This window comes from Neomonachus schauinslandi, chromosome 10 (genome assembly GCF_002201575.2).
Source record: "Neomonachus schauinslandi chromosome 10, ASM220157v2, whole genome shotgun sequence".
Lineage (NCBI taxonomy): Eukaryota > Metazoa > Chordata > Mammalia > Carnivora > Phocidae > Neomonachus > Neomonachus schauinslandi.
In genome coordinates, this window is record NC_058412.1 from 103,259,809 (window position 1) to 103,281,596 (window position 21,788).

A 21,788-nucleotide genomic window follows, 5' to 3' on the forward strand; every position below is an offset into this window, starting at 1 on the left:
TTGTCAGATAAAGGCTTCCGTAGTCAGAGCCTGGTTTTCCAAATGGGGAAGAGAGCTCTCTGAAATTGAATTTTATTCATGCTTTAGAGAGAAATGAAATCTCTCCATCATGAAAAATGAGTATCAGGTGCTTGTGATTTCCTTTTATCAGCTGCTAATCGGAAGAGATGAAGAGAGAGATGCAAGCTAATGAAGAAGCCAGCCGTTTGATAGGCAGTTGTGTTGCAGGAGGGTTTGTGACTGTTAATTAGATGATGGCCTTGGGAAATACACCGTGAGAGGGAGCAATGGGGGAGGACGTGGTATCTTGCACAGCCTCTCCCTAGGTGAATCTGGTCTCGAAGTGTTTATGCTAAAATGCTTGGAGTCGCAAAAACTACATTTTGAACAAGACACATCTGGCGTTTGGAAGATGCTAGAGGACCTTTTTTATTTTTATAGGTCCTCTATACGTTAGTAATGCTTCACATCTATATATCAGTAATTAGTCATAGCCTCTCTTAGCATGGATAGTTTGGAAACACATTGCAGTGTACATTTGTCATTCGGAAGGGCTGCCAGATATCCACAGTCCATTTTCTAGGTGGGAACCATTCTGTTGATGCCAGGGAAGCCAGAGGCTTAGTTTCCCAGCCTCCTTTGCAGCGAGGGTGCAGGCATGTGGCCTGGGTTTGGGTGATCAGATAACCATGGCCTAGACTGTGATGAAGCACAGTGCAGGAAAGAATCCATTTTCTTGGTAGAGGTAGTGGCAGTTAGGGCCACAGGCCAGGAGGAACAATGACCAGTGCAGATGCTGGTGCCATTGAAAATTACGGGACAACACATACATGTCCTCATTGGGCAGATTGGGGTGGAATTCTAGCTGTGGTCTATGTTAGCCTCCTTTGCTTCTCCTTGGTTCGTTCTTCAGGCTTTTCAGCCATTCTGCATGTTTCCTATTATTATTCTTTCAATAAATTCTTTTACTCTTCAGTAGAATAGGGTTACTTTTTGTTGCTTACACATAAGAGCCATGACTAGCTCCCTCCAATTAATAATGCTTGCGAGGCAATGAGTAGTTATATTGCACTAAATATATTGTCTCTTACGATGAACACAGTTGTATGTTAGTGTTGCCCAGTACCACCCAAATTATGAGAATTTTATTTAGGAGGATTTAAAAGTTTTGCTTCATTGGTTTCCAGGTTCTTTTATTAATTAAATCATAACCATAATTTTAAAATTAGAGCACTTTAAGTCAGTGTTATGCTTCACTCTGTTGAAGAAGGTGTCACTTTCTTCTTAAAATAGTTTCATTAAATAGAATTAGTCTAACAATTTTCTGTGGAATCTGATCATTCTCATTTTGTGTTTTAGGAGGTTTCAGGGAGGCAAACATTTACTGCTGCCATCAAGAGAGTAATTCCCTTTGGTAGGAAAAAGTTCGAGCAGAAACTGATGAAGATTAATACATTAAATACTTGAAGATCTATGTGGCTCAACAACTATTAGTTTAAAATATTTTATTGGATACTTGCTAAAAGTCAGGAATTATGAAGCACCAGGGAGTAAGAACTGAATAATGTTTGGGTAATTCCGCTTTACAAAACAGCTCTCAAGAATTTATTTTTTTAAAGATTTTATTTATTTATTTGAGAGAGAGAGAATGACAGACAGAGAGCACGAGAGGGAAGAGGGCAGAGGGAGAAGCAGACCCCCTGCTGAGCAGGGAGCCCGATGTGGGACTCGATCCCGGGACTCCAGGATCATGACCTGAGCTGAAGGCAGTCACTTAACCAACTGAGCCACCCAGGTGCCCTTGCTCTCAAGAATTTATGGTCTAAGGCAACAGCACTCAAAGTGTGGTCCATGGACCTGTGCTATCCGAGCGCTGTTACTGGTCAAACAATGAAATGCGAAATTTGTGCTAGAACATAAATCATTCAGTACACTGTTCAGTCCAGCTGATGTTTTTCTTGTGTAGGACTCTCTTGAAGGAAACAGTGACTTGATTTATATCCTTGTGCAAGTTCCTTATCTTGTCATTGGTCATAACAAAAGTTTGTGTATCAGCTACTTTGAGTAGCAGTAATTGAGTGGATAATAAATATAAAAAGCAAGAATAACTAATGATTACATCAACGTATGGAACAGCAAAATATCTCACATTAATGTTCATTTCAAAACATTTAAATTAGTACTTACTTTAGGACCCTATTATCCTCTTTCCAAAAGTGAACCGTGGACAGTTGTTAAATGCAAAACACTACTCTGGATTTTGTTGGGTTTACAAAAATATCTGAGATAATCATCATGGTCATCAGGATTTTCCAACCTTACAAGTGGGAAAAGAATGAAAAACAGTTACATATGTTTCAAGTACCAGATATGGTGAATGCTTAGGGTTGTTTTTAATAAGAATTACAGCTCATTAGAAAGCTTTGTCTAGATGGACTCTGAAAAACAAACAGGGTTCTAGAGGGGAGGGGGGTGGGAGGATGGGTTAGCCTGGTGGTGGGTATTGAGGAGGGCACATTCTGCATGGAGCACTGGGTGTTATGCACAAACAATGAATCATGGAACACTTTATCTAAAACTAATGATGTAATGTATGGGGATTAACATAAGAATAAAAAAAAATTTTAAAAGATTTGATGGGGGAAACGTTGTCAGGGATAAAAAAAAAAAAAAAAAAGAAAGCTTTGTCTATGCTGCACCCCAAAGATTTTGAACAGTTGTGTTTTCATTTTCATTTGTTTCCATGAATTTTTTTTTTTTTTAAGATTTTACTTATTTATTTGACAGAGACAGCGAGAGCAGGAATACAAGCAGGGGGAGTGGGAGAGGGAGAAGCGGGCTTCCCACTGAGCAGGGAGCCCGATGCAGGGCTCGATCCCAGGACCCTGGGATCATGACCTGAGCCAAAGGCAGACGCTTAACGACTGAGCCACCCAGGCACCCCTCCATGAATTTTTTTAATTCTTTAATTTCCTGGTTGACCCATTCATTCATTCTTTTTTTATATTTTTTAAAGATTTTATTTATTTGAGAGAATGAGAGAGAGAGAATGAGATAGAGCATGAGAGGGGGAAGGGTCAGAGAGAGAAGCAGACTCCCTGCTGAACAGGGAGCCCGATGTGGGACTCAATTCCAGGACTCCAGGATCATGACCTGAGCCGAAGGCAGTCGCTTAACCAACTGAGCCACCCAGGCGCCCCTTGACCCATTCATTCTTTAGTAGGATGCTCTTTAGCCTCCATGTATTTGAGTAAAAAAAAAAAAGTCTATATAGTACCTTAAATGAATATTGGATAAGTTGACTGTTAACGTTTTTATCTCGTGTGTGTGTGTGTGTGTGTGTGAGAACTGATAGCTCTCAATAGGTTTTAGAAAATTATTTGCCCCAGGGCACCTGGTGGCTCAGTGGGTTAAGTGTCTGACTTGATTTTGGCTCAGGTCATAATCTCAGGATTCTGAGTTGAGCTCTGCTTTGGGCTCCGTGCTGAGCATGGAGCCTGCTTAAGATTCTCTCCCTCTCTCCCTCCTCGTCCCTCCCCCACTTGTATGCCCTCTCTGTCTCTCCCTCAAAAAACAAAAACAAAAAACAAAACTATTTGCCCCTGAAAGTATTTATAGATAAAAATGATAATAAAGTAAGTCACTGGCTTTTTTGTTACTAAAGGGTTATTTTCTAATATTTACCCATCATTCTTTCAAATAAAGCACCAGATCTAAAAAACTGAAAATGTTTTTGATCATCATTAAACTAGAGACAGCCAGAATTCACTTGTGGTATTATATTGGAGGTCAGAAGAGAAGTTATGTACACCTGAAGTTAATGTAACATTGTGTGTCAACTATACTTCAACGAAAAAAAAAGAGAGGTCATGTTTGGAAAATCTTGCCAGGGAGAGGGCACAAGAGAAACTTTGAGCTGCTGAAAATGTTCTAGGCCTGTGCTGTGCAATATGGCAGCCACTAGCCACTGTGGCTCTTTAAATGTAAATTAATTTTTACATTTACATTAAATAAATTTACATTACATAAATTTACATTAAATAAAATACATTTACAAATTAAGTTCCTCAGTTGCACTAGCCACGTTTGATGTGTTCAGTGACATGGTGGGCAATAGCTAATGAATGGGACAGTGCATAATTATATTTCTTTATGGAACCTCTCCATCATTGTAGAACATCCTATCGGACAGCACTATGTTAGACCTTGGTCTGGGTTGTTGCTTGAGTGTACAAATACTGAGTGTCAGTATTCATCAAGTCTTACACTTAAGACATTGTAGTAAGTTATACATCAATGTGAAAAGTATATAAAGAAAAAAATAGAGATTTGGCTCTATTGGCTTTTTCGGTTCAGCTCAAGGGATCTCTGTGCCATTTCTGGATACTGAGAAGTCTGAGCAGGACTTAGTTGAGATAGAGAAGATGCATTTCCAAGACCTGTACCATCAGGTGCCCTCCATGGAGCCAGGTGGCCCTCTATGGAGCAGGTGCCAAGGTGTATGGGGCAGGGCAAAGGCTGCCTCAGATCCACCAGCCTAAAAGGGAGAGCCTGGGACACCTTAGAATGGTAGCAGTCTTGGGGCGCCAGAGTGGCTCAGTCGGTTAAGCATCTGCCTTAGGCTCAGGTCATGATCTCAGGGTCCTGGGATCGAGCCCCGCATCAGGCTCCCTGCTCCGCGGGAAGCCTGCTTCTCCCTCTCCTCCTTGCTCATGCTCTCTCTGGCTCTCTCTCTGGCTCTCAAATAAGTAAATAAAATCTTTTAAAAAAATGGTAACAGTGTTTGGAAGATCATTACCAGAGGAGCCCTTATTCTCTGCATGGGAGATGGGAAAGTTGTCGAAACCCACATTAATGTTGGGTTTGCTCTTAGTCATTTTAAAACCTTGCTTATTTGATGCAGACATTCTTTTCATCATTCATCTCTATGGGGGGGGGTGGTTTTGGGGCAACAATTAGTGAGAAAAGAATATAATCCATTAAATTAGACTCACAATATGTTTTTTCTTGTTTTTACATGAACACTTCCTTTTTCTCTTATTTTTCTTTTCATATTTTGAGGATTTCAGCAGTGTTAACTCACTTTTCTGTCCTTTATTCATTTAAAGCCTTATTATTCAAGATGGAATCTGGGGAGCAGCATTGGTGTCCCCTGGAGTTTGGTAAAATGCAGGTTATTGGGCCCTCCCCCAGACCTATAAGCCAGAGCCTGTATCTCAGAAGGAGATTGCTGCATACCTTGTGGCTATAGAAAAAGCACTGTGTAGGACTCTAAAATTAATGGGTGAAAATCATTGGAGGCACCCAGGATATTACATTAACTGTACTACTATATTAGGTTGATTGTTTTGTAGTCCATTAGCCAAAATGAGTTATAGATATTAAATTGACCATCTAGTGTCAGCTAAATTTAACAGCTGTAAAAGGTGGTTTTCTTCTCATGGGATATTTCATCTCACAAAGAAACTGAGTCACCAATGTTGTGGTCCATCTTCTAATAAGCATGTGAGATGTCTAATGTATTTTATGTATTAAAAGTGAAAATTGCTTTTTGATGTAGTGTCACTCACAGTGAAAAATGACATAAATAAGTGCACCATTTTAAGCCTTTGACTAAGGCAATGGCAATTTACTAAAATGGCAGTTTAAAAAGAAATAACTGGGTACTGATAGCTTTCAATTAATCTCTGAAATTGAAAGAAGAAAAAGAATGAATAACCCCAAGTGTCAGATAATTAATTTTACTTACAGTTAGCTTTGTGTAATGTATGTTCTGCTTACTTTTGACTAGGGGATGACTTCATTTCAAATCAAGTACTGAGGGATGTACTCTGAAACCCTGACTTGAGAGGAACAAAACTTCCTCTGGTTGGGAATTTCCTCTCTATCCCCATTCACCTGCTGTTTGAATTTCTTCAATAGCTCACATCATAGGCAAATAAATTGTACATTCCCCAAGAGGCCTCACACCCTAGCCAGAATGAGCTGATTTTGCTTAAATCACAAACATGAACAGCAAAACTTGATATTCGGGTGACATGGAAAGAAAATGAGAACCAATGCTGAGTGCTGTGGGTGTGCCAACCGCTGAACCCAAAGGCAAGATCAAGGCAGGCCTCAGTCACAACAGAGATAACTTTGAGCTTGTATGGAACATCATTCAGGACTGTGATCCCACCACCCGGCCCTCATAAAGCAAAAGAGTTCTGCCAGGATGTTGCTTGTCATCAGGGAGGTAGTCAGAATGGTCTGCCAGTTTTCTGTTCAATCCATAATCTACTTCTAGCTATCCATCTGGTCACCCAGCATGAACTTGATGATTTTTTTTCCTCAAACTCTTAATTTGGTAATTTTTTTTTTTATCCATTCATTAGCCATATTAGGAATGCCCATGAAGGGGGCATATACAGGGGATGCCAATGTAATCAGAAAAGCCCTTGCTGGTAGTGAGCCTACATGGTCTAGCACCTGCATGGTCTAGGTCTTACCATAGGACCTTGAAACACAGGCCAGTGTTGCCAGTTGAGTGATCTAAAAACAGAAATTACTTGTTCTAGAATAAGCCATATTGCTTTCTCGGGTTTTTCTATTTAATGAACTGTTGTAGGGCATTTTTAGGGTATGTATTATTAGTTTCCTGTGCCTGCTGTAACCAGTTACCACAAACTTATTGACTGGAAACAGTAGAAATCTGTTCTCTCACAGGTTAGAAGGCCAGAAGTCTGAAATCAAGATCAATGGGCTGAAATTGAGGTATCCCTCCTGAGGATCTGTTCCTTGCCTCTTCCAGCTTCTGGTGGCGGCCAGCACTCTTTGACTTAGGCCCACATCACTCCAGTCTTCAAATCTCTCTCTTCACATCGCCTTCTCCTCTGTGTCTTCCTTTTCCTCTGTACCTTCCCCCCTCCCCCAACACAATGGCTAGTTCAGGATGATCTCCTCTTCGTAAAACCCTGAACTTAATCACATCTGATCCTTTCTCAGTCTTCTGCAGACTTCAGGGAATTAGGACATTCCCCTTTAAAGTGTCTATTAAAGAATAGACACTGTGTCTAGCATGTTGTTCCACAAAGGATCATGGGTCTTATCCAACATCAAGTGTTACTAATAATTAATGAAGAATATGAGCAAAGCATAAGCACAATCTCAGCATCCCAATGTTTGTCTTCAAAGGGGTCTGGAACCTCTGACGCAGCTCCCTAAAACTCTTTTTATGCACTGGGATGCATTTTGGTTTAGGAGTAACTGATAATATGGCCTAAAAGTGTGATACAAGTTAGTTCAGGCAAAGCCATTTAGAGTTAGGGCTTCTCAGTTTTTTATACTTGATTAGTCATATAAACGCTCTACCTATGTAACCAATGTCCATTCCCCAGAAGGCTGTATCCCATAAATCCAAAAATTCTGGGTTAATTTTTTGAAGCAATCAAGACAGACCAGGAACGACCTGTTAAAACCTTAGATAAGAATGTCTGGGTTATCTTCCTGCTAGTAAATCCCAGCACAGTGTTTATAAGAAGTTCTGGTTTTGTCAAGGTCAACACTTCCTAGAGTAAGGGGTGGGAGGAACATCCAGGGAGGGAGAGAAAGAGGGAGAAGTGATGAACCCACAGTGAATTCTCTTTTTCCCCACCCATGAATTATGGCTTAGATGCAGAGAATATTCACTTTTGAAACCTTACTATTTGGAGACCAAGTATATAAATAAATCCAGAAAACTATTTTCTTGGGTGCATCCTGAAATGACTTCACTGGTGTAGGTGTTGTCTGCACCAGGAGTACAGTGCACATAGCAGGAATGAACGGGAACTGTGTGAAAGCAGGGGTTGTGGGCATCACGTCTGCTGTTTGAACAGAATTTGGTGTATTTGCTTATACTCAGGATGCCTCAGGGACTTTAGCTAAGAGAATGATCATCAGTGTGTGTAATTTATTTATGGGATATTTAGATGCCTTTATGTGTGAGATTAAAAACAAACTTCCTACTTCCATCTGATAAATGAGAGAATGACTTGGATGAAATAATGGAGCTCCTATTTTTATGTATAGGCAGATCTACTTTAGTTTCAGTTAACCTTTGTTACGGAGACAATAATAAAAGTAAGATGATTCTCTTTCACTTTCATCTTGGCTTTTGCATGGAAGAAACAGTGTATACTTGGCACCTGATATTTACACTGCCATCTGTCTGTTGGTTTTCTTGCTGTGAACAGGTTCACAGTAATGTGTGGGGAGGAAATCATTATCAGAATCTTTTCTAAGAAGGTCAACTCTGTGTGGTATCTGAATGCCCTTGGGTGGTGAGGGTTGGAGACCGCGTTGCTTTATTCAGCTTTGGTTGCTCTCTGCCTTAGGATGACCTGCTCATCATAAGACCACTGTTGGTCTCCAGCTTCTCTTTATATCTTGTTAAGGTGGGATTTAAAGTAAGGACAAAAGGGTAAGATCTCTGAGTAGCTACTTTCAGTGTTCAGCTTGACAGTTTTCGAAATACCGCTTTCAGTAGAGGAAAGAGAGAGGATGTTTTTCTCTGCTGGATCATTGGGATCCTACTTAGTGTTGCTTGAAAAAGTGGGTCTCAGAGATTCTATGCAACACCTCAAGAGACCCCCCAGGTTTTAACTAGTTGCCTTATAATTCCCCTAACAAAGACCTTTGTCTTAGCAACTGCTCATGATAGAGTGTGACATTTTGTAGAGCACGTTAGGGTTTTAAAAGCATTTTTATAAATGTTAGCACATTTTCTCCTGGAATAGTCCTCTGAAGTAGTCTGGACAAGTATTAATCTTTGATTTATAGATGAGAAAATGGAAGCTAAGAGAGGTCAAGCAACTTGCCCAGAGTCATGTCATTCTTAACAGAATGGAGGCTGGAACACATTCCTGCAGGAACTTAATCCAAAAATCTTACTGTTAACCGTGATAGACATACCCATTCCTTCAGGGGCCTTGTGGATAACAGCTGAGTGATGTTGGGTGGGGAGAAAGAAAGTGGTGTACTCACAGGTGATCTAAGGGAGTGTGAACAATTCTACAGGGTATGGTATTGTCAACCATCTTTCCTTCTTTCTTCCTCTGTTCCCTATCAGCTCTATTGGAGGCTTCCTGGGCCTCATGGAGCCAAACATTTGTCACTCCTGCCTATCAATTTTGCAGGCAGTGTGAACGTAAGTGATGGTTATCTGGGAGGGGACCTTGCATGAATAAGGTTGACTAGAGGCCAATTGCTGGTAGTTTGGCAGTATGGTATATAATAGGGTAGGTCTAAAATGACAAGGAAAAGGTTCTGACAGGTGAGCCCAAGACCTCTGTTGGTTCAGTGGCAGAAATCTGAGCTGTATGGGATCTGAGAGGCCGTGTAGTTAAACTCTCGTTTTCAAGCATTTCAGAATGTGTGGGGGTTAGAGCGGTTGGTTTTCTACTACCACAGTAATGCCTCATAACAAACACACAACCTCAGTGGCATAGTGCAGTAAATATTTATTGCTCATGGGGCTTGGATGAGCCACAGGTGAGCTCTGCAGCTCTGATGATCTTGGCTGGCTGTTGCTTGATCTAGGTGCGCCTCAGCTGGGAAGAGTGGGGCAGCTTGGCCCTGCTACATCTGTCTCATCTTCTGGCAGGCTCGCCCAGGCAAGGTCTCCCAGGACCTAGCCTTGGAGTAGTAAACTGTTACTCTGTTGGACAAAGCAGGTCACCTGGATAAAGAAATATACCTCACCTTTTTGGGAGCAACTCCAAAGTCAAATGGCAAAAGGTATGGGTACAAGAAGGGGAATTACTGTCTAATGGGGGTATTATTACATCTCTCAATCCCAGTCAGCTGACAGTTTAGAAATAGAAACAGGATAAAGCCAGGCCTTTTGCCCCACCCCCACACTAATGCCTTTCACTTCATTTCCAGAGAATCTCAACTTGTCTTAGACGTGCCCCTCACCCCAAATAAGCCCCCAGGTGTTCAGGGTCTTGGGTTTGCTGCCAGGCTTCCTTCTCATTCCCCACTTGTGCTATGGCCTCATTCTCTGCCAACACTCCCCTAATCTCTGCCACAGGATTAACTCTTAATTGAGGTGTTCACTGATAACGTCCAGTGGTGGCTCCAACATTTTTACCACCAAAGAACACTGATAATTTCTTTTTCCTGTGGACTCCATGTTTGGAAATTGCCCTGTGCCAGAGTTCTTAATAATTATTTTTCCCTTTAAAAATATGAAGCATGCACAAATGGCCAAATAGAGCTTCTGGTTGGCGTGAGATACTGAACTGAGCCAAAGCGAGACAAAAATACTGTCCCTGCTTCAGCAGCTTGGACCTGCACTTCATGGCTAAATGCCCAAGTGTGGTCAGGCCTTTTGGTTTTCATTTCTATCTTCACTGATTCCAGATTGAGAATCGTGGTGGCAAGATATGCTTCTATCTTGAGCATTTTCTTTTAACCGGGCTTCTCTGAAGACAGAAGATCCTTCCCTTCTATCAGTCACTCTGTCTGAGATTTTCTCAAATGAGGCATGGGAACTTGATTACTCAAAAGAGAATGATTATTCAGTCTCAGTCTGCCCTCTGATAAGTTGAGGCAGAGGTGCAGGTTCATATTAGAAACTGATGTCACTTAGTTCTGGGAAAAGACTTTAAAAATCAAGAGACAGGGTAGGATAAATTAAAAAGAGCACTCTTGGACAGGTAATTTAGTTCATGTGTTTCTGAATTTCTGGCAATTTGAAATTCAACTTGCATAAAATACTAATGGTGGTTTTAGAAGTTTTAGCGATTGCAATTTACTGCTGTACTTCACATGCATGAATTGTGTTCCAAATGCATGCAAGTTGCCTTTTATCTCTGTAACATGGGAAAGGTCAAATATGGAGATCATTTTATGCAGCTGGAATATTTGGTTCTTTGTATGACTGTAGCCAAGTAGAGAAGTCAGTGAGCATTTCGAAAATGGTTGCAAGCTGTGATTAAAAAAAAAAAAAAAAGACCTTTTTTTGATCCAACTTGGGGAAGAGGAATTTTTCAGTGTGGTATGGCATCATGATATTTGAAGGACTTTGCATATATTACAGAATATTGCAAATACTGGCTAAAGTGCCTGAGGCATTTGTGGGGGGGGCAGTAATCTCTGTATGCTTTTAGAAATGTATCACTCCTTAACTAAGATACAGGACTGAGAAAAGTGCTGTCTAATAGAACTTTTTGCTTTGATGGGAATGTTTTACTTAAATTTTTTTTCCCAAAACATGTTTATCCATTGTATAATACATTTAAGGTTATCATATTTTAATTCAGAGAAACAAAAATTTTGTCCTTGAAGATTATGAGCTGAAGAAGGTACCAATTTGGCGTAATGACAAAGAAAAGGAATAATGGCTTCTACCTCTTTATACAACTGCATGGTTGCTCTGGTATCATATCTGTGACCATGTAAACATGATTCTGTTCAAATTTACTAATAGAGTTGACCCTTAAACAACAAAAGTTCTAATTGTGTAGCTCCACTTATATGCAGATTTTTTTAAAGATTTAGCCTGGGTGGCTCAGTTGTTAAGCGTCTGCCTTGGTTGGGCTCAGGTCATGATCTCAGGGTCCTGGGATCGAGCCCCGCATCAGGCTCCCTGCTCTGCGGGAAGCCTGCTTCTCCCTCTCCCACCCCCCCCGCGCTTGTCTTCCCTCTCTCGCTGTGTCTCTGTCAAATAAATAAATAAAATCTTAAAAAAAATTTATTCACTCATTTGAGAGAGCGAGCGAGCGCACGCGCGAGAGCACGAGTGCGTGCCCAAACGGGGAGGGGCAGAAGAAGGGAGGAGAGAATCCCCACGCAGACTCCCCACCGAGTGTGGAGCCAGATGTGGGGCTCAATCCCAAGACCCCGAGATCACGACCTGAGCCTAAATCAAGCGCCAGCCACCCAACTGACTGGGCCACCCAGGTGCCCCACATATGCAGATTTTTTGATAAATACAGTACTGTAAATATATTTTCTATTCCTTATTTTCTTTTCTCTAGCTTACTTTAAGACTATAGTATATACTACATATAGCATACAAAATGTGTTATTCACCTGTTATCAGTCAACATGAGCTGTTCAGGGTTCGTTGTAATTACATAAGGTACATCATATCCGTTCTTTTTTCATTTAAATACAGTTAATCTTTCCTCTGTGGTGATGTTCTTAACATAAATATAGCACATCATTTCACATATTTGTTCATGAGGGGCTTGTTCCTTGTACAATCCAAAGGCAAGGAAATATACTTGCTTTTTATATTCTTAACTGTATTTCAGATTTAACCTGATTTCTTAGGAACATTATATATTTCTTTTGAATTATATCAAATACATAGGGACAGATTACTTTTTTTTTTTAGGTAGGTTCCATGCCCAGAGTTGGAGCCCAATGTGGTACTCAGTGCAACGCTTGAACTCACGACCCTGAGATCAAGACCTGAGCTGAGGTCAAGAGTCCATCCCTTAACCGACTGAGCCACCCAGGTGCCCCAGGAAGAGATTAATTTTTCTTTATCTGCATCATTTACTATATGGACATTAACATAACATGTTAATTGGACTAAACTGGGAATCATGCCAGGGTTTGAGCTTTGAGTAATTCCACATGATCTTGTAACTTACCTCTGGCACAAAATATAGCAACATTTAAAATAATTTGCAAGGCAGTCTGTTATTGTTGGGTTTCTGACTGATGGGAATGTTTTGTATCTGTACTGACAATACAGTAGCTGTTAACTTTATAAGGTTATCAAGCTTATGTATATGGCTAGTACAGCTGAGGAACTAAATACTCCTTTTTTTTTTTTAAGATTTTATTTATTTGTCAGAGAGAGAGAGAGAGAGCAAGAGAGCACAGCAGGGGGAGGGGCAGGCAGAGGGAGAGGTAGAAGCAGGCTCCCCGCTGACCCTGGGACCCTGACCTGAGCTGAAGACAGACGCTTAACCGACTGAACCACCCAGGTGCCCCAAAGCTCTTTTTTTTTTAAAGGAGTATTTAAAATACTGCCTCTGCTTCTCCCTCTGCCTCTGCTTCTGCCTCTGCCTCTGCCCCCAACCCCCACTCATATGCGCACTCTCTCTCTCAAATAAAATCTTAAAAAAAAAAAACCAAAAAAACCCAGCTTTATTGAGGTATAACTGACATGCAAATAAATGCCCCTACTTAAAGCTCTCAATTTGATATATGTTGACATATGTATGTAACCATGAAACCATCAACATAATCAAAGCAGTGAACATTTCCATCACCCCAAAAGTTTTCTTGTGGCCTTTTTCAGTCTCATTTCCCTCCCTATCTACCCGCACCTCTGTCCCCAGGTAACCACAAATCTTAGTGCTGTCACCATGTATTAGATTTTATTTCCTAGAGATTTATATAAATGGAATCATGTGGTGTGTACACTTTTTTGGTCTGGCTCCTTTCATCATTATTCTGAGATTCATCCATGTTGTAGCATGTATCAAGAGTTTATTCCATTTTATTGTTAGACAGTAGTTTAGAGTATGTATATACCACAAGTGGTTTATACATTCACCTACTGATGGACATTTAGGTTGTTTCTAGGTTGTGTTGGTAGTGGTCGGGGTGAGGGGGAGTGTTTATTTGTTATTGTTTTGTTTTGGTTTTGGTTGTTTTGGTTACCACCAATAAAGCTGCTATGAACATACATGGACCAGCCTTTGTATGGACATATGCTTTGATTTCTCTTGAGTAAATACCTAAACATGAAATGGCTGGAACATAATAGTGGACACATGTTTATCATTTCAAGAAATTGCCAAATGTTTTCCAAAGTGTTTACAACATTTTACATACACTGAGGAATGTGTGAGACTCCCAGTTTTTCCACATCCTTACCAAGACTTGGTATGATTAATCTTTTTAATTATAGCAATTCTAGCGGGAATGTAGTGGTACCACATGGTGTTTTTATATTTTCCTAATGACTAATGCTATGGAACATATTTTCATGTGACTGCTTATCAGTATACAGTATATTCATGAAGTCTGCTCAAGTCTTTTGCCTATTTTTTAATTGGATTGATTGGTTTTTTAAGATTACTATTGTGTTTGAGGGTTCTTTGTATATTCTCAATACAAGCCTTTTATCAGATTTATGATTTTAAAATAGGTTTCTCAGTCTTTGGCTTGTCTTTTCATTCTCTTAACAGTGTCCTTTGAAGAATAAAAGTACTTAATTTTGATGAAATTTAATTTTTCAAAATTCTTTTATGACTCATGCCTTTAGTGTTCTAAGAAATCTCTGCTTACCCATGACCACTAAGATTATCACCTGTGTTTTCTTCTATAAGTTTTCTAGTTTTAGGTTTTATTTAGGTCTATGTTCCATTCTGAGTTATCTTTTTATATGGTAATAAGTGTGACTGAAGTTCATGTTTTTGCAAATGGATATGTAACTGTTGCAATCACATTTGTTGAAAATGCTTTCTCTACTGCATTGCCTTTCCATCTTTGCTGAAAATCGGTAGTCCATATATCTGTGGTTCTATTTCTGGACTCTGTTCTGTCCATTGATCTGTTTGTCTTCAACACTGCATTACATTGATTACTTACTCCTCGGTTGTTTTTCAACCTTGTTTCAGCTATCCTAAGTTTGAACTTCAATATGAATTTTAGAATCAATTTGTCATTTTCTATTAAAAAGAAAGCCTCCTGGGATTCTAATTGTCATTTTATAGTATAAATTGGGGAGAACTGATTGCTTAAAATATTAGGATTTGAGACTTAAGAGCAAGATACATTTCTCCATTTGTTTAGGTCTTTAATTTTTCTCAGTAATCTTCTATAGCTTACAATGTAGTTTATCACATTTATCCTTAAGTATTTCATAGTTTTTAATGCTATTTTAAATGGCATTTAAAAATTTTGTTTTCTACTATTTGTTGCTAGTATATTAGAAATACAATATATTTTAATATATTGGTCTGGTATTCTTCAATTTTGATAAATTAATGCATATTCTATAGCTTTTCTGTAGATTCCAGCAGACCATTTTTATTAATAAAGATGGTTTACTTCTAACTTCTCGATATTGCTGTCTTTTATTTTGTTTTCTTGCCTTATTACCTTAACTAGACTCTCCAGAACAATGTTAAATAGATGTGGTAAGAGTAGACGTTCTCATCTTGTTCATCACCTTAGGGGAAAAAAAACAGTCCTCTTACTATTAAATATGATATTAGTTCTATGTTTTTCATAAATGCACTTTATCAAGTGAGGTAATTCCCTTGTATTTCAAGTTTGCTGAGATTTTTTTTATCAGGAATGGATGTTGGATTTTGTTAATGATTTTTATACATCTATCGAGAATAGAATCTTTTGGCTTGTTAATATATGAATTACAGGGGTGCCTTGGTGGTTCAGTCCGACTCTTGGTTTCAGCTCAGGTCATGATCTCATGGATTGTGGGATTGAGCCTCCCCGTCCAGGGGCTCCTCTCTCAGTGGGGAGTCTGCTTGAAAGATTCTCTCCCTCTGCCCCTCCTCCCACTCGTGCACTCTCTCTCTCTCTGAAAATAAATCTTTGAAAAAAATATGAATTGCATTAATTTTTCTTTTAAAAAAATTTTTTTTTTTTTTAGTTTATTTATTTGACAGAGAGAGACACAGTGAGAAAGGAAACATAAGCAGGAGGAGTGGGAGAAGGAGGAGCAGGGAGCCTGATGCGGGGATAGATCCCAGGACTCTGGGATCATGACCTGAGCCGAAGGCAGACGCTTAATGACTGAGACACCCAGGCACCCCTACATTAATTTTTCAAATGTAAACCGACCTTGCTTTTCTGAAATAAATCCTATATGGTCATGATGTGTTATCTATTTTATATAGTGTTAGATTCATCTGCTAAAATTTTTATTAGAATTTATCTCTCTTTTTCCTGATCAGTCTTGCTATCAGTTTTATCAATCTTCTTAAGTACCAGATTTATATTTCATTGATTTTTTCCCATTGTTTTTATGCTTTTTATATATTGACTTCTACAGTAATTTTTATTATTTACTTTTTTCTATTTTGGGTTTTCTTCTATTTTGGGTTTAATTTTCTTTACCTACTTTGTTAAGGTGGAAAAGCTGAGGTCATCAATTTGAACTTTCTTATGTATATTTTTTAAGACTTTGTTTATTTATTTGACATAGAGAGCAGCAGAGGGAGAGTGTGAAGCAGACTCCCCACTGAGCAGAGAGCCCAATGCAGGGCCCCATCCTAGGACCCGAGCCAAAGGCAGCTGCTTAACCAACTGAGCCATCCAGGTGCCCCTTATGTTCTTTTGTAATTTAGTGCTATATAACGTCCCTTAGGTACTATTATAGTGGTATCCCACAAGTTTTTATATTATATACCACAATTATATATATATATATATATATAACTTTATATGTATAATTTTATTTACTTCTGAATACTTTCTCATTTCTCTTCTGATTTCTTCTTTGACTTGTGGTTTATTTCGAATTGTATTATTTAGTCTCCAAATACTTGGGAATTTTCCATAGATTTTTCTGTTGTTGTTTTCTAATTCCATTATAGTCAGTTAGCATACTTGGTATGAATCTTTTTTGTATGAGTCATACTTTGTACTGAATCCTTTTAAACTAATTGAAGCTAATTTTATGGCCCAGAATATAGTATATCTTGATAAGTGTTCTATGGTTTTGTCAAGAATGTTTATTCTGCTGTTGTTGGTTGAAGTGTTCTATAAATGTTAATTAGGTCAAATTGGTTGTTAGTGTTGTTCAAGTCTTCTGTAGCCTTACTGAGATACCTTCATGAAGTTAGCATTGAGTATCTAACAATAATTATAGATTTGTGTATTTCTCCTTGCAGTTCTATCAACTTTTGCTTCATGTATTTTGAAACTGTTTTTAGATGTATAAACATTCAGTATTGTTAGGTCTTGATGAATTTTCCCTTTTATTGTTACAATATGACCAATTTTAATCTTGGTAATATTCTTTGCTCTGAAATCTACTTTTTGTGATATTAATACAGCACTCTAGCTTTCTTTTGATTAGTTTTAGCATATCTGTTTCTATTCTTTACATTTGTCGATCTATAAAATGTGTTTTTTGTGGGCAGCATATAGTTGGATCTTTCTTTTTTATCCAATCTGACATCTCTGCCTTTTCATACAATATATAGACTATTTACATTTAATGTGGTTATTGATATGGTTAAGTGTAAGTCTGATGTCTCCTGCTATTTCTTTTCTTTGTCCCATGTTGTCCCAGGGTTTTTTTTTTGGGGGGGGGAAGGGGGTTTCTCAGAATATCTTTATTTCACTTTTAATTGTGTAACATTTTATTTTTAGATAGAGATTCTAGATTGACATTTTTTCTTTCAGTACTTTAAAGATTTTATTCCACTGTTATCTTGTTCACATAGTTTCTGATGAGAAATATGTCATCCTTATCTTAGTTTTTCTGTACATAAATGTCTTTTTTTCCACTGGCTTCTGCTAAGATTTTCTCTTTATCACTGTGTTTGAGCAATATAAGTGTGATGTGTCTTGGTGTGGTTTTCTTCACATTTTTTTGTGTTTGGGTTTTATTGAAGTTTTTGAATCTGTGATGTATAGTTTTTCCCTATCCCTCCCCTCTCCTTCCCTTGCGCTCTCTCATTTCTGGTATTTCCTGCTGAAAACTCCAGCTGCTTTGGTCTGTCTGGTTTCACAGCTCAGGAAGTCTGCTGGTCCTCTCTTGAATTCCCCCTCTCAACTCCCCAGCCTGGAAACTTACTCTTGGTTTTCTGATGTGTAAAAAATCAAAGTGTGTAGAACCAATTGGTAGGGTTGTTTTGAAGAATGAGATTGTATCTATAAAGCACAGAGGTAACAGGTACCCAATAAATATCAATTCTTTTTCTTTTATATAGTATTATATATTGCATATACTTGTCTCAAGAATAATTTTGAGGAATGGCAGTTCACTCAGCACTCCCAAGGCAGCCCACAGGGAAGACTGTTTCTCCTATTCATTCTTCCTTGGCTCTTGGATCCTATAGCATCTTCTCTCACCAGCTTGCTTGCCCCACTATGATTACCTCTATTCTTTCTTCATTCCTCAAAACACTTCTAATCCTAGGGGGAGTATGGCTAGCAGACTTTACTAAAGATTAACAGAAATTATAGCAGACAATGAGAGAGAACTTTAAATTTAAAGTTAGTTTTTAATATTTTAGACACATCAGACGTTCTCAGCCACAGAGGAATTCTCATGGACTGTGTGCTTACATTATTGGCCTCAACTTTGTTAGATCTTGTCTTGGGCTGCTTTCTATGTATGTTTCTCTGTGTTTGTGTGTGTGTGCATGCATTCCTGTCTTATGTCTCTGTCCCTTTTCTTTCTCTTTGTATCTCTCTCTCTTATTGTCCCTCCTGTCTCCCACCCTCATTCTCTATTAGTCTTTATGTCTCTGTTTGTCTCCCCACTTCTCCCCTATTCTCTCTGATTTATCCAGTTGCCTACTCACTTCTTCCAAATTCCTTTTACTCTTCCATGGAGGACAAACTAGCTCTCTGCCTTATCCCATCAACACTGTAGGCCTTCTTTTGTATATACACATAGTCAGGATAGTGCTTTTGCTCAACAAAGATCCAAAAATTTCTCCAGGTTTCCATCCTCTCTAATACAAAAAAGGTGTCATATTGCAAAGTTTTGAGATCAACTTCATAGGCAGGGTGCCCACAGTTGTGTTAAAGGGAGGCTCTCCCCTATTATAACACAAAGTCTAATAGAAGCTTCCTAAATGACTTTACCTTAGTAATTGACTAAAAAATTGTTACAACCAGTGTGGGGTCTCTTTAGCACAGTGGTATTCTTCTGAGCAGAAGGTCAGTGTTGGTGAAATGGGGGGGGGGAATTTCCTGAGTTCTTGCTAGTCTTTCAAACAGGTCATTGTGTCAGAAACTAAGATAGGCAATGTTGTGTTCTCTATCTCAACATCCATGTCCATTACCTTTGTAGCATTGATCCCAGTATGTAATTATGTATTTATCTGTTGACTTGATTGCAGACTATCTTCTCTACTAAAATATTACTTCTGTGAGGCCAAAAGATCATGTCTGCTTCATCTACAATTCACTGTCTGGTCCTAAACACAATGTCTGCCCTTTTAAGCACTTGACAGATGTTTATTGTTGAATCTAGAAATTTGTCTGAGAAAGTAGATTCTTTCAGGCACAAAATAAAGCCCACTGAAATATGACCAAAAGGTTACGTTCATCAGCCAGTACCAATATTGTTAGTAAGAGAGAGAAGATGGTGTCTTTTCCTAATAATTCTGTTTTAAGGTTGTAAATAAGTAGACTGGTAGTCGTTGTTTCTATGAAGCACCATCTCTTCTTAAGAGACCACCACAAAGCTTTGAGCTAACTGGAAGAAAGTATGTTTAGACTGAGGTCTTACTGTATGGGTGTTGGGGGGGTGGTTGGGGGGGATGGAGTGGGAGAAAAAGGACAAAAGACATTGACAGATCAACCCCAGATCAGAGTGCCCCTGGATTCTGTTCAACCTTTGATTAGACAGCTGTGTAGGAGAAGGGAAGTGTGTGGGTACATATGTGCCAAGTGGGATTATCAGATCTGTTGAGAAAATCAGATCTACAAGAGAGCCCACATGAGTTTATTATATCACAAAGACCTGGCAGTAATAATTATACTAGTATAAGCATGGAGGAATAGAGATTAAAATGTCAGCAGTGTGTTAGGGGCTGGGATTCTGAGTGATTTTTTTTCTCTTTTGTGCTTTTATATGTTTTTCCAGTTTTTTACAGTGAACACATGAATAGTAGATAAGGAAAGTTTTATTAAATGTATAACGTTTGCCATTTATATTGGATGCCAATTATTTCACAATATCATGGAATGCAAATTAAAATCTACCCTGAGAAGTATACAGTGTTATGACTTATCAGGTAATTTGATAGTCTTGAGGCTTGCAGTGTTTCATTAATGTTAGAGTACTTAAGCTGTTTAAAAATAAATACCTTTAAAAAAATAGTAAATACCATTACTTAAAAAACTTTTAGAAAGGCTTTTCAGTTTCTACAGAGCAGTTATTTTTGCCTGGAGGTTTTATGGCTTTTTGACATGCAACCAGACCTCTAAACCTTATATTTGACCTACTGGATGTATATATTATTTTAATTAACTAATCTGACTCTGGAAAAAATATTTTGATGTCTATTTTTAGTGTAGATAAATTCTGATCTAAAGACTAATAATTGGATTGGAGGCTGTGATTATAAGATGGTGCTATTAGTTTTGACATTGTATATTCACTTCAGGCTCCCTATATTATGTTTTATTATCCATGTTGCAGAATATAAATAAGCGTGTTTCATTATTTGCTTGGGATGTTTCACTAAAGTTGAATGGGTTTTATTTTGGCATACTTTAATGACCCAATCATTTCTCTATCTGCGAAGAATCTGCTTTAAAATTGGTGTATTTAAAAACTAAAATAAAGGGCGCCTGGGTGGCTCAGATGGTTAAGTGTCTGCCTTCGGCACAGGTCATGATCCCAGGGTCCTGGGATTGAGTCCCGCATTAGGCTCCCTGCTCATTGGAAGCCTGCTTCTCCCTCTGCCTCTCTCTCTCTCTCTGTCTCTACTGAATAGATAAATAAAATCTTAAAAAAAAATAAAAAATAAAATAAAAATCCAGCTAGTTGGTGTCAACTTTTGTATTGCTAGTATAATTTCTACCAACTTTTTCTTGGAAAATTCATTTACCCATTGTATTTGAAATGTCATTCTTCTCTAGTTACTGTCACTGCTTAGATTTTTAAATGATCAAAATAAGTCACATATCAAAACAAGTCACTCTAGACTTGCAGTGCCCACTATGGGAGCCACTAACCCCAGTGACTACTGAGAACTTGAAATGTGGCTACTCCAAATTGAAATGTGCGATAACCATAAAATACACACTGGATTTCAAAGACTGATTATGAAAAAAAAATAAGTGAAAATATTTATTAATACATGTTGAAATTATATTTTGACTATATTTAAATAAAATGCATTATTAAAATTAATTTCACCTGTTTCTTTTTAATGCAGCTGTTAGGAAATTTAAAGTTACATTTGTGACATACATTTGTAGATCACTTTATATTTCTATTGGACAGTGCTATTTTAGAGCCTGCTTCTTTACCAAGAAGACAGGTTCTACCAAAATCTGTTGGTAAAATGAATGCCATAGAACTTGGCAAAATGGTATCCAAGTTCTCTGCCATTATGTTAGAGTCCCCTGGAGCTGTTTGAATTGCTTCTTGCTGTATGTTGCAGCACAGGAATTCTCCCTTTTCTGACTTTTAAGGTATGTTTTCAAGAAACTTTTCCTACCAATCATTGACATACATGAATCTCATTTTACATTGGATGAGGCTGAGTTCCTGTACACCAGATAAAGGTTAGCACAGAAAACTGACAAGAATAGGAATTCAGCAATCAAAAACTCAATGGAATAGACTGTCACTTGCTTGGGCTAACAGTGGTTGTTGGTATCTGCAATTTAATGTGGATGTACATGTATATTCATTCCAAAGGACTCAGCATACCGTGTCGGAACACATCCATGGCATACTTTTTTCAGATTTTAAGAGCTTTTATGTTTATATTTTAAGAGCTTTATGGAGCCTAAAGCACTCTTGAGCATGCCCATGTTTTTACTTTTTTTGTTCTTTTTGTCATGCAAAATGAAATGATAAATACCTAAATTCAAAACACGGGCTTGGTATTCTTGTGTTTCTCATGTAGCTG

At 38.4% G+C, this 21,788-nt stretch overlaps 1 protein-coding gene across 1 annotated transcript in view; it reads left to right on the forward strand.

The window, feature by feature from the left end:
• The window catches only part of PAK5 (p21 (RAC1) activated kinase 5), a 305,518-nt gene that overhangs the window by 94,892 nt on the left and 188,838 nt on the right, over positions 1-21,788 (forward strand). The window lies entirely within an intron of this gene.